This window comes from Chinchilla lanigera, unplaced genomic scaffold (assembly GCF_000276665.1).
Source record: "Chinchilla lanigera isolate Chin_1 unplaced genomic scaffold, ChiLan1.0 scaffold00153, whole genome shotgun sequence".
Taxonomy (NCBI): Eukaryota; Metazoa; Chordata; class Mammalia; order Rodentia; family Chinchillidae; genus Chinchilla; species Chinchilla lanigera.
This window is the reverse complement of record NW_004955554.1, coordinates 1,117,267-1,129,018: the sequence shown is the minus strand read 5'-3', so window position 1 is coordinate 1,129,018 and position 11,752 is coordinate 1,117,267. Positions and strand designations below refer to the sequence as shown.

The following is an 11,752-nucleotide window of genomic DNA, read 5'->3' as shown; positions in this document are numbered from 1 at the left end:
AGTCCCTCCACGTTACAGTGAAGTGAGAAATTCTGTGGCGAGAGTGTTTCCATCTGATCTTGCACACACACTTTTTTTGTCCATGACACGGGAATACTGGAGGGGCTGACAGTAGCTAATTGCCCTTTCCTGGAGAGGTTAGGGCTTAGATAAAGTAGTTTCTCTTGGACAGCAGGGCTTCTTTCTGCAGAGTGTTCTGTTCTCGCTTTGAATCTGTGCTTTTCCTCGCCTTTTGCCAGAGTAACATGAAAATGTTGTTTGTATCTTCATCTGGAGAATCCCACGGATTCCTGGAGGCGAAAGGAAATGCAGGTGCCGGAGTCCTGCTGCCCACAGACTCCGCACTCCGCCTCCCTCCTCGAGGCAGCTGCCATCCGCGTGCTTCCGCGCACCCCCACACACCTCACTTCAGATGGACTGAACTCCGTCTCCGCTTGTCTTAAGGCTGTGGTTTGGTATGCGACAGCAGTTATTGGGTGAATTTAAGAACAATCATTGATCTGCTGATGGCTGAGCGGTTTTCTTGCATATTAAGAAGAGTGATGAAGTCCAAGCTCTTTCAGACCAGAAATCAGAACGTGTCAGACCAGAAATCAGAACTTCCATACTAGAATTGAAGTGTTCCTTTTTAAAAATAACATTACAGACAGACAGACGGACAGACACAGTGGTGGGGAGGGGAAATACACAGATAGAAAGCAGTAGACAGGCATATAAAATATATTTTAATCACACGTTTTAAATCACTTTCTATATTTATCTTATTTACAAAAATATCAGTTTGTTTTCACTCATGCGTTGGAGCTTTATTTGTTTTGATCAAAGTTCCTATCATCCACGCTTCCCCTTCCCAGGTGTGTAAGTGCACTTTGCATTAAGGAACTCTAACAGCAAGTCCCACAGAGGTTTATAAAATCCTATCTTAGTTTGTTCATCCTTTGTTTGAAAGACTGTAATTTGATCTTTGTTTTTCATAAGGTACACACATGAAAAATGTCACTCATATCACTTATGAGTTCATTTTCATCATGATTTAGTTTTTCCCAGTAACTGTTTTCCTCTTTCTGATGCATTTCCCTCACCAGTAGCTCTTCAGTATGTCTCCTGCAGGGATGCGTGACCACTAAGAAAGGTTAGCAGTTCTGCGGTTCTTTCTGTGTGGGAACTTTCTGTGTAGGAACACCTGCTTACTAAAACTTCTTAAACAATAGCCTGCGATTTCACAGATGGCAAGCTATTTTCAGTTGTTCATTTTATGTCAGCACAGCCCCACATAGTTCTTGAGTTGTCAAATATAAGGTGGTAAAATGTGACTGAGAAAAGCTGGTAAGGAATGAAGTATCAGTTAGCGCCTTTCTTGTATAGCTGTTTGTCCATCCTTCCAGAAGGGATCCCATGATTTCCACATCAAGGAGAAAAGAATGTAGGAAATTTTAATGAAACAAGAACATTCACTTTAAAAAAGAAATGATTGGTATTCTAAATATTATTTCAAAAATTATCTTTGAATGTAAATTAATATTACAATCAGGCATATGGGAAATAAAACAATATAACACATATGTAACATTAGGAAGTAGCTTTGCATTTTAAAGATCTGTGATTTTGGACAGATTATGTATGCTGCAGAGCTTTGTTTGCCACCAACATAATTGAAGATACAACATGACTTGGGCAGTTCATTGTATGTAAAGTAGACTCCCATAGACTAACTTAATAGAATAGCATGGACTGCTTAACTTTTAAAGATTCTATTTAGCATAGTTTGTTGTTAAAATTTAAACATGAGAATAAGTATAGTCTTACATAAAAATTTTAGGAGTGTAATTAAAATTAAATGATGAAAATCTTTCTTGTCAAGATTAATTGTTAATTTATTTAAAAATTCTAAAATTATTACAAAGAAATAAAAACAAGAAGCCACAGTGAAAATAGGCAAAAGTTTCTCAACTATAGTTTATAACAGAGGCAAGTGACTAACAAATACATAATAAGAGACCAATCCCACTGACTCTTCCCAAATGCTTACTTATACTTATTTAAAACTATAATCTTCTGTCCTTTGAATTGCTAAGGTTTTATTATTTTTAATTTTTATAATTTTTTTTTATTTTGAAATAATAAAACCAATGATAACTAGTGCAGGTAGAAATTGATTATCACATGTAAAATACTGTATAGAGCTGTCATGGCGTTGCAGTTGAATGGGTCAATAATATTGCAGATTTGGGGAAATAATGAGGAAAGAATTATTAAGCATATACCCAGTAGAAAGTAGTAAGTATCTTTGTTTCTTGATGATCCAGGGAAAGGTATCAGCATCAGCAGAAAAAAGAGGAAAAGGGCTGATAACTCAGGCTTTGGAATTCAACCTAAGGGCATCATGGTAAATTTTTTGAAAGGTGCATCATGGAGGGGATATAATGCCCACTTTTTGAGGAGTATTTCCATTTATGAAATATTAATTTTAATTTTATGAGTTTATTATATTAAACACTATGTACTTAACAGGAAAATGAAATATCAATAAAATAAAATATTAAATATGTACTGAGTGTTTGAATAAACATCAAGATTTGCCACGTCAACTGTTTGCTTACTGAGCCTAAAAACCCAGCAGAAATAAATTCCTATGTGAAGTACAGTGAAGATAGAAATAAAACTCTACCACAGAAATAACCTTAATTGAATTATCATACATAAGGCAGTCTTCACACCTGACAACAGCATGTCCCATACACCAATGCTGCTCACACTGACAGCACGTGAGCTCTGCTTGCCTGTCTTTTCTGGCAGGTCATACTTGTCATTCCTCCTGTCCTTCTATTTTGTCAGGAGCTTCCTACTATATTATACTATGTGCACTTAGCAGGAAAATGAAATGTCAATAAAATAAAATATCAAATATGTACTGAGTGTTTGGATAAACATCAAGATTTTCTACATCAACTCTTTGCTTATTAAATTAAAAAAAGCAGCAGAAATAAATTCCTATGTGAACTACACTGAAACTATAAGTAAAACTTTACCACGAATATAATCTTTATTTGAATTATCACACCTAAGGTGCTTTCACACATGAAAACAGCATGTTTGACACACAAGTGTCGCTTACACTGACAGCACATGTGCTTTGCTTTGGTAGGACACGCTTAAGGTCTTGCTGGTCTTCCTGTTTTCTTAGGAGGTTCTTGTGATTCACCTGTCTATTCTCTGGTCTGCTCCTGAATTCTTTTGCAGAGTTCTTGGGCCAGATACATACTGCCTTTCCTCTGTTGTAACTCATTATTTATCAGTTCTAGTCCAGTCCTCTAAGAAAAGTTCTCCTTGATAGCTTGTGCTGATTGTTTTCTTTGTCAGTATGAACCTACGCCTGACATGTTTAATATTGAGTAAAACACAACCTTTGGCTAAAGCACTGTTTTGAGTGACATCATGGTTGCTACATAACTTGTCAACAACATCTACCTTGCCTTCCATTTTGTTGTAAAATATGACCATTTCGGGCTTCGTTTGTGTTAAGGATTCACTATCAATTTTTGTTCATTTCTCTTGAGACACTATGTAGCTCAGGCCAAACTTGAACTCACAAAATCCTCCCATGTCAGCTTCCCAAGCACTGAAATTACAGGCATGTACCCCTATGCCTGGCTTCACTATCAATCTTATCATAGTATGATGTTGACAATATCAATACAATTTTGTTTTTATTCACCGTATAGGAGGCTAATGTATGTCTTTCTGAAATCCAAAGACTGTACTATACATTTCTCTATTGAGAACCTGTGATATTTTTTCAAGAATCTCTGCTTTGTTATTGTAAATGTTTCTGGTGTGTTCTTTTAGCAATGAAACATCAGTGGGTAACTAGTGAGCCAGCTGTCAAATGCGACATTTGGGTTACCTTTTGAAATTAGTGCAACAAGTCTGTCCACAATGTCATGTGGTTTATTGCTGCATAAATAAAGACCTGATGGCTGAGTTCCACGATAAATTTCTAAATTCAAGGTGTAAAATGTCTTTGCATCCAGTAGGTCACATATTTTTATATCATATCTAAAAGGTTAGTTTGGCACACGTCATTGAAAGCTTCAGTAACCATGATATGATGGAAGTTGTTCCTCAATTGTCATGCGTTTGGGTGGTGTATAAATTGCTTGAGAGTTCAAAACAAGGCTTTCAAACATGAGTGAATAGCAGCTAAATTGTTGGATTTTTTCTTTCTTGACAGGTCTTTTCATCATCAAAACATAGGCAATTTTGAAGGAAACCAAATCTCTTGAGTGTTATTGTTCTAAAATTCTCAATGTCACATCTGTCACTTCTCCATAAATTCTTTAGATTCTGATGATCAGAATGACAGTCCACTATGAAGGCTTCTAGTTCAGGTAGCGAGGTGTCATGATAAATACATTTTGAGTATTACTTTGATGCAAATGGAATGTTTTACTTGTATTGCATTATTACTATATTTCTAAACAATTTGTAGCATATTGTCCATTACAAACAATTTCCAACCTGGAGTCACAGTGCTGGCATTCCACCCAATAGGTTTGACCCATGGTGAGAATCTAGTAACATTTTCTGACCTAGTTCTAACATCGTCTCTTTCAGGAATACAGGAGCATTCTGTAGCATTTGACTCATCAAATATTCATTTACATTGCTGTTGTCTTCCTCATCTGAATCAAGGTCTTCATTCTGTATGTCTCCGTCTGTCATATCCTGCTAACGTTTTCACCTTACACAACACGAGTCATCACGCGTGGATGAATAACCTGATTCCAACCTCTTTCCAAAGTTGAACAAGTGGATTTTCATGCAACTTGTACTGGATTGGGCAAACCCTATGAGAAAAATGAAAAGAAAACCTTTAATAAAACAAATTATAAATATACAAAATGTAACAATGCATAATATGGGTAAAACTCACCTGTTTATACTTTGACGCACAGGCATACACCTTGCTGTTCATTATACCAAGTGGACGAACACAAAGGTTGCTCCCTGTATTCCCCCAGCACAGTTGGCTACGGTTATGCTAAAGTACACATTGTCATTAGAGAACTGCGGTGTGGGCATCTGTGACCACCCACGATGCCTCTGGGCCAGACACCATTGCTCTGGTGTCTCCCTCTCAATCTCCCATCATGCCAGTGCTCACCTAAGGCATCCATGATCTCCGAGGATTTTATTTTGTGTTTTATTTCCCTTGGGAAAATGGAAAGAGAAATAAGCGTTAGGTACTATTTAGAGTTAAATGGAGGAAAGGAAATGACTCAGTTCCTTTGCTTCTAACTGTACTAATGGCATCAGTACCCTTGACAGTGTATAGTATAAAAAGAATCATTAAGTTCATAATGCTCAGAATTTATCAAAGAAAAGCAATAAAATATATTCTACATGTAAATTATACAATATTTTAAAATATAAATAATAACACAATGTGAAGCAATCAGAAAAATGAACAGTAAAACAAGAGGAAGCACATTTTGTAAAGAATTCTCATCATTCACATAAAATATTGGAGGAATGGTTTTTATCCTGTACAGTGTGATCCTAGTCCATACATGTGGGCACACACATGACTATGCCACGTGGATATAGAGAAAGGTTACACTAATTCTGTGAGACCCACAGATGATCCCGCTGAACCATAGTACTCATGCAGGGTGTGGCATTAGCAGAGAATTATTTTTCCTTTTGATATCTAAAGGCAGAAGAACAAAAGTCAGCTATGTATGGTGGGTACACAGCTATAAGCCCAGTTCCTAGGGAAGATGAGACAGGAGAATCAAAAGTTTCAGACAAACCTGCACATCTTGGCCAGACTGTCTAAATAATTAGGGGGAAAAGTCAAGTACGTGGCTCAGTGACTCAGTAGCAGGGCACGCTGGTCTAGAGGCCTTGGGTTCAATTCCAGTGTCATGAAAGAAAATGAAATGTTAGTGGAAAGTGTCAAATTATGTATTAATAATAAATATTAATGTCCATATAATTTTGAGAATGCAATCTTTTATTTATTATATGCTTTTCCCCTTTTTGTTGTTGTTTGTTTTTCTGCGACACGGTCTCCTTATGTAGTTCAAGCTGGCCTGGAACTCACTATGTAGCCCAGGCTGGCTTCAGACTCATGCCTCAGCCTCTTGACTGCTGGGATTACAGGTGTGTGTACCACCACCCCTAGCTGCTTATATGCTTTTCCTATTGATGATAAAGTGAACATTAATCTGATAGGATTAATTAATCTTATAAATTAATCTGATAAAATTTTATTGAAATTTTGAACATGATAAATTTCCCTTTTCTTTTGCTTTTTGGAGACAGGGTCTCAGTATGAAGTTTAGGCTGGCCTTGAGCTCACTTTGTAGCCCAGGCTGGTCTTGAACTCACAATGATCCTCCTGCCCCAGCCTCCTGAATTCTGGAATTATAGGCAGGCACCACCATCCCCAGCTGATAAATTTTCTTTTAAAAACTATACACATATATATTTGAATATATTCTTTTCAGCTAGCTACAGCTCAAATATATAATTTTGCAATTTTGTTTTTAAAAACATTCAGTCTCTTTGCACACCATCCAAGGCAAACATTTGGTGTCTGTATAAAATTATAAAGGAGAATGATTGAAAATTTTTGACATATTGCTTCGTGACCTGTGGCTGTGAGTTGGGAATGAGGACGTGGAGCACAGCCAGTTAGCATGACAGCAAGAGAGTGAAGAGAGAATACAGGAAACCTCTGATTTTCCAGAAGCTGTCGAAGCCACCCTGAAGGAAGTGTGGCAGCATATCTGCAAACTGAACGACTGACTTCCCTGTGTAGGCACACGGCCAGTGACCTCACCTCCTCTCCCTTCCTAAAGGGCTCCCCTCCCCCCAGGAGCACCACAGCCTCTGAAGCCAGCATGGGTCCCTTTGGGGTTATTTAAAATCCTAATCATAACATCTAAATGAACAAAAACATTTTTTAGAGAAGAAATTTTTTAAATTTGTAAAGAAAAAAATAAATGTAAATAATAAAAAAGTCACCACTACATAAACTATAGTATCCTACTGGCTTCAAGTGAACGTTTTCTCACTAATTACATAGTAGAAAATAATGGAGAAAATTCAGCCTTGTTCTATGGAAGACAAGAGTGTATCTATTAAAAAAGCAGTGTAGAAGTAAAAAAAATTGATACAAATCTTTGTAAATAAGGAGGGGAAGAGAGGTTGAAGGGAGGGCAGGGGACTGGTGGACAAAAAGAATCAAGATATATTGTATATAAGTGCAAATTCCTTATGATGAAAGTGATTATTACATACATCTAAACATAATGATAAAATTAATTTTAAAAAAAGAAAGCAGATGTTGAGCTTCTGCTTGTGGTGTTTGGCTCTGGGACTGACCCCCTGTGAGCTATGGAACGTAAACTCACAGGTGAGCAGAACACATGAACTGGGCCCCTGAAGTAACTGGAGAGAGGATGGGAGACATTCTCTGGCCAGGAGAGTACTGTTAGTGGACAGGAGCTGTCTGAGGGGAATTTTATTTTTCTTGTTTTTTGCCTCAAAACAGACTCAGTCTGTGAAGCACCAGGTAACCACAACTAGTGAAAGAGGTGGAAGAGCACCACAGGTAAAGGAAGGATCAGAAAGCGAATCTTAGACTCCGTCAGCGACGTCTGGAACTGAACCCTGACCGGTGCCGCTCCGCCATACACAGACGTGGAGCTGAGCCTGGCCTTGCCACCCAAGAAGAAGAATGTGTTGTTTAATCCAAACAAAATACGGTCCTGCTAAAGCAAAATGAGCACACAGCAGAGAGAAAGAGAAACGCACAATACAATCCATTCTGTCCACAATTTAATCCTTAATCCCCCGATTTAACATTCCGAACTAACAGGAAACTATGCAAAACCACTCAACGAATGGAGGGAAAAGAACATATTCGCGAGGAAAGAAAATTTAAAAATCGTCATTGAAATGATTCAGATGCATTGAAACTCCCAAGGTATGATTTCAAAAAAGCTATTAAAACTCTCTTTAATGAAATAAATTAAAATATTCTCACAATGAATGAATGAGAAAATTTCCACAGAGAAATATAAATGAAGAAAACAGCCAAGTGAAAACTCCAGAATTCAAAACCCAATATTTAAATTTTTTGAAGGACTAGTAAATGCCCTTAATCACCAAATAGTTATATGGTATTCAACTGTTAAGGATGCATCAAAATAATGTTCCAACATAAATGATGTCTCAAGTAAAGAGAGAGGGTACATAGGGAAAATAATTGAAAAAAGTTGAAATTTTCTCAAATGTGAAGAACACAGAAATTTTCATGTATAAGACACTCAACAAACACTCACCAGAATAAACGGAGGAAGCCAGGGCCAAGGGGGACAGTAGATAATGAAAGCGCTGGAAAACAAACATTAGGAAGAAACTTTTGCTGCAGCTGGAGAAAAAGTACCAATGCATTAGCGTTCCAGACATGGGACCGCAAACTCAGCTAACAGATGAAACACCATCAAAAAATTGGCCGGTAAGAAGAGAGTGGTGCTACATTTTTGAAGTGTTAAAAGCAAAAAACAAACTCAACACACCGTTCTATACCTAGGGGGAATATACTTCCAGAAGAAGATGAAACAATATCATTTTCCAAAAAGAAAGAAATCTAAGAAAATTTATTGTCAGCAAACCTACAGCAGTGGAAATGCTAAAGGAAGTTTTTCAGGCAGAAGGAGAATAACCCCTGTTGGAAATGTTGGTCTTCAGAAAGGATTGTTTATAATGAGACCCTGTCAACATCTGAGTAAATAAAGTATTCTCTTTGTTTTGTTTGTTTATGTCTGTCAATATTTAGAGCACTTTTCAAAACAAACCATATTATGAGTCATCCTTTGCACTTTACAATCAATATAAATTTGTATCAGTGCAGATCCAAAGATAAAAAAGAAATATGAACATCAAAAGGTTTCTATATTTCATAAAAAGGTGAGACAGTAACGCTGTAAATTGTGAGGTTAAAAAATTATATTTCAATTTCTAGTACAACCACAGTTGTATATTTGAAAAATTGAAATGAAAATATAAAAAATTAAATCAAATAGCACTATAAAGGAACAACAAACAACATTTCATGAAACAAAGAGAGAATTAATAAACTATATGGCAGATCCAAGCTGACCACTTCAACAATCCCATAAACTGATAATCAAATAAACACGCCAATTCAAAATAGGAGATTGCTAGTGTGGATGGAAAAGTATACAATTATATTCTGGCTTGAGACATACACAGGAAGTACACATGACTCACAAGTTAGAGCTGAATGGTTGGAAGAAGATGCAGCGTTGAATCAGTAAGACTAAGCAGCCTGCAGAGGCTTATTTATACAGGAACATTCGTATGGCAACAAAGAGTAGTATTAGCTCTGAAAGGGACACGCCAGAATAACAGAACAGCCTACTGATAAATTTGACATCGTGATGATGATAAATATGTCTGTGCACATGAACAGAAATTTAAGATACACAACAGAAAACATAATTAAAGGAAAAATGATTCAACAAAAATTTTAAGTTCCTCTTTCAAGAATTGATAAAATAAGTATAAAAAGTATCAGAAGAGACAGAACAGACCTAAGCAATAATACCTATGATGTTTATTCATTGATATCTTAATACTGTTAAATACAAAATTAGTTTATTTTGCATTATTTTCCATGTACATTTTACATTTATTAGGCTACAACTGTTAATTATTAATTAATTAATGAGAATATTACAATTATTCAGAATATATTTCCTGAACAAAATGGAATTGAAATGGTAATAAGAGAAATAAAGATCAAATATTTGTAAATTCAGCATCATACTTCTAAATAAGTAGTGAACTGCTCTTCAAAATTAGAAAATAACTTGGATCGAATTAAATAAAAATAAAATAATAATTATGAAAGACAATGCAGTGCTGAGAACAAAGCAATTAGTTTTAAATTCTTACATTAGGAAAAAAGAAGCATCTAAAATCCTTAAATTCAGTAATTAGATATGATAAACAAATTCTTAATTTAAGAATTAGGAAAGAAAAGATCAGATTATTTCAGTTCGCAGTTTGTGTAGATACCAGTCTGTAGTGGGCTGGCTCCAAGGCGGGATGGCATGGCAGAGGAGACGCAGTCCATGGCAGGGCTGGCAGGAGGCATCAGCAGCCTGCCTTCCCTCTCTCCTGATACATTCCACCCACGCTTTAAGCCTGTGATTGGTACTACTCACACCTGGGCTGAGGCTTCCATTATGTACACCTAGAACTGTACTCACCCACTTATGTATCACAGAACCTTAATCTCAGGATCACACAGCCTAGATTCACCCACTTCCAAGAAATCCCTACCTATGAGAACAAGAGGTTTTGGGAGCAATCTAGATACAAACCATAACAGGGGTAAAATAGCACAGCACACATTACCAATTAGGTGTGGTGGTGCATGCCTGTATTTCCTGCATGCAGGAGGCTGAGGCAGAAACATTGCCACTAATTCAAGGTTTTCCTGGACTACATAGTGAGTTCAAGTCCAACCCAAACTACATAGAAAGGGCCTATTTCAAAAATTAAAACCAAAGCCAAACAAAACAAAATAAAGCACACATTACAAATAAAAAGACAATACTGTATTTCTGCCATAAATTTGAGAAATGTAATTAATTGTATAGATATTTCCTTTAAATTACCAAAAGGAAAACAAACAGAGAAAAGAAACACAAATAGCCTAAAACTTCAAATATTCCCACAAGTGGCAGTTCGGGCACCTACGGTTTATTGTTCATGTCCATCAACTTTTAAAGAGGAAATGACACCAATGTTACTCAAACACTTTCATAAAACACAAAAGAAAAGACCATGTGCCAAATTATTTTCTAAAAGCAGACAGCTTTCCCCGGTGGCCAGGAAACTGCAGCTTTAGACTCTGTGTTAAATTAATGTATGTTTCCCTCGTCTGGGTAACGACTCTCTGTAATTCTTGTTCCGCGGACTTTGTCTTTGGAGACCCTGTCTCTGAAAAACAAGGAAAACCGGTATCCTTGGGTTCCCTGCTTTTTCATGTGTCCTTTAAATATCCAAGCCCAATGCCGAGTTTTAAACCAAGTTGTGCTAACACTGTTTGTGATGATGCCTGACTAACCTTCTTAACATCCTCATTTATCTTCTACATCCACCCTTTCAGAATCTGGCTTCTTCCCTTGCGTTCGTCTCTGACTAATATTTACAAACTTTAACTGGTTGACTCCACTTAGACACACAGACACGCCCTTTCACACACGCACAAAAACCACACACCCAATCACTGAAAAACAGCCCTGCATTGCGGTCAAATAGAATTTCAGGCAGGTTACACAACAAGCATTGTACTTCCTCCATCTGTTTTGAAATCTGCTTTTCCTCTGCAGATATAATAGGAGCTCCTCTATCATAACTTTTAACTATGTTTACCCTGAAGGTTTATCTGCTTAATATAATTTCAGATTCATCCTTCCCATTGTGCACCCTGACAGCGCTGTGGTTTCCTGTTTCTACTAATTTAAAGTCAATATGTTAGTGACTCAGAAAGCTATTTCTTTCAGTCATCATAAAATTAGGAAATATAATTTAATTATGCTTGTAAAGTTAATGAGTAAGTAATCCCAGGAGCATTTGAAAATATTTAAGTTTTTTTTTAATAAGTGACCTTTGGGAAATTTAAATGTTTGAAATAAATAATCAT

The 11,752-nt window shown here is 36.6% G+C and overlaps 1 long non-coding RNA gene across 2 annotated transcripts; it reads right to left on the bottom strand.

Moving 5' to 3' along the window:
• Positions 1-3,153: 3,153 nt before the first annotated feature.
• Positions 3,154-11,240, bottom strand: LOC106147403. Of its 2 annotated transcripts, XR_001232298.1 has the most exons (4): positions 11,174-11,240; positions 5,165-5,211; positions 4,934-5,041; positions 3,154-4,847 (listed from the first exon to the last, which is right to left on the bottom strand). It is a non-coding gene; the product is annotated as an uncharacterized LOC106147403 (long non-coding RNA). The 2 variants fall into 2 exon arrangements; XR_001232297.1 differs by lacking the exon at positions 11,174-11,240 and having other exon boundaries at positions 5,165-5,286.
• Between the last annotated feature and the right edge of the window lie 512 nt (positions 11,241-11,752).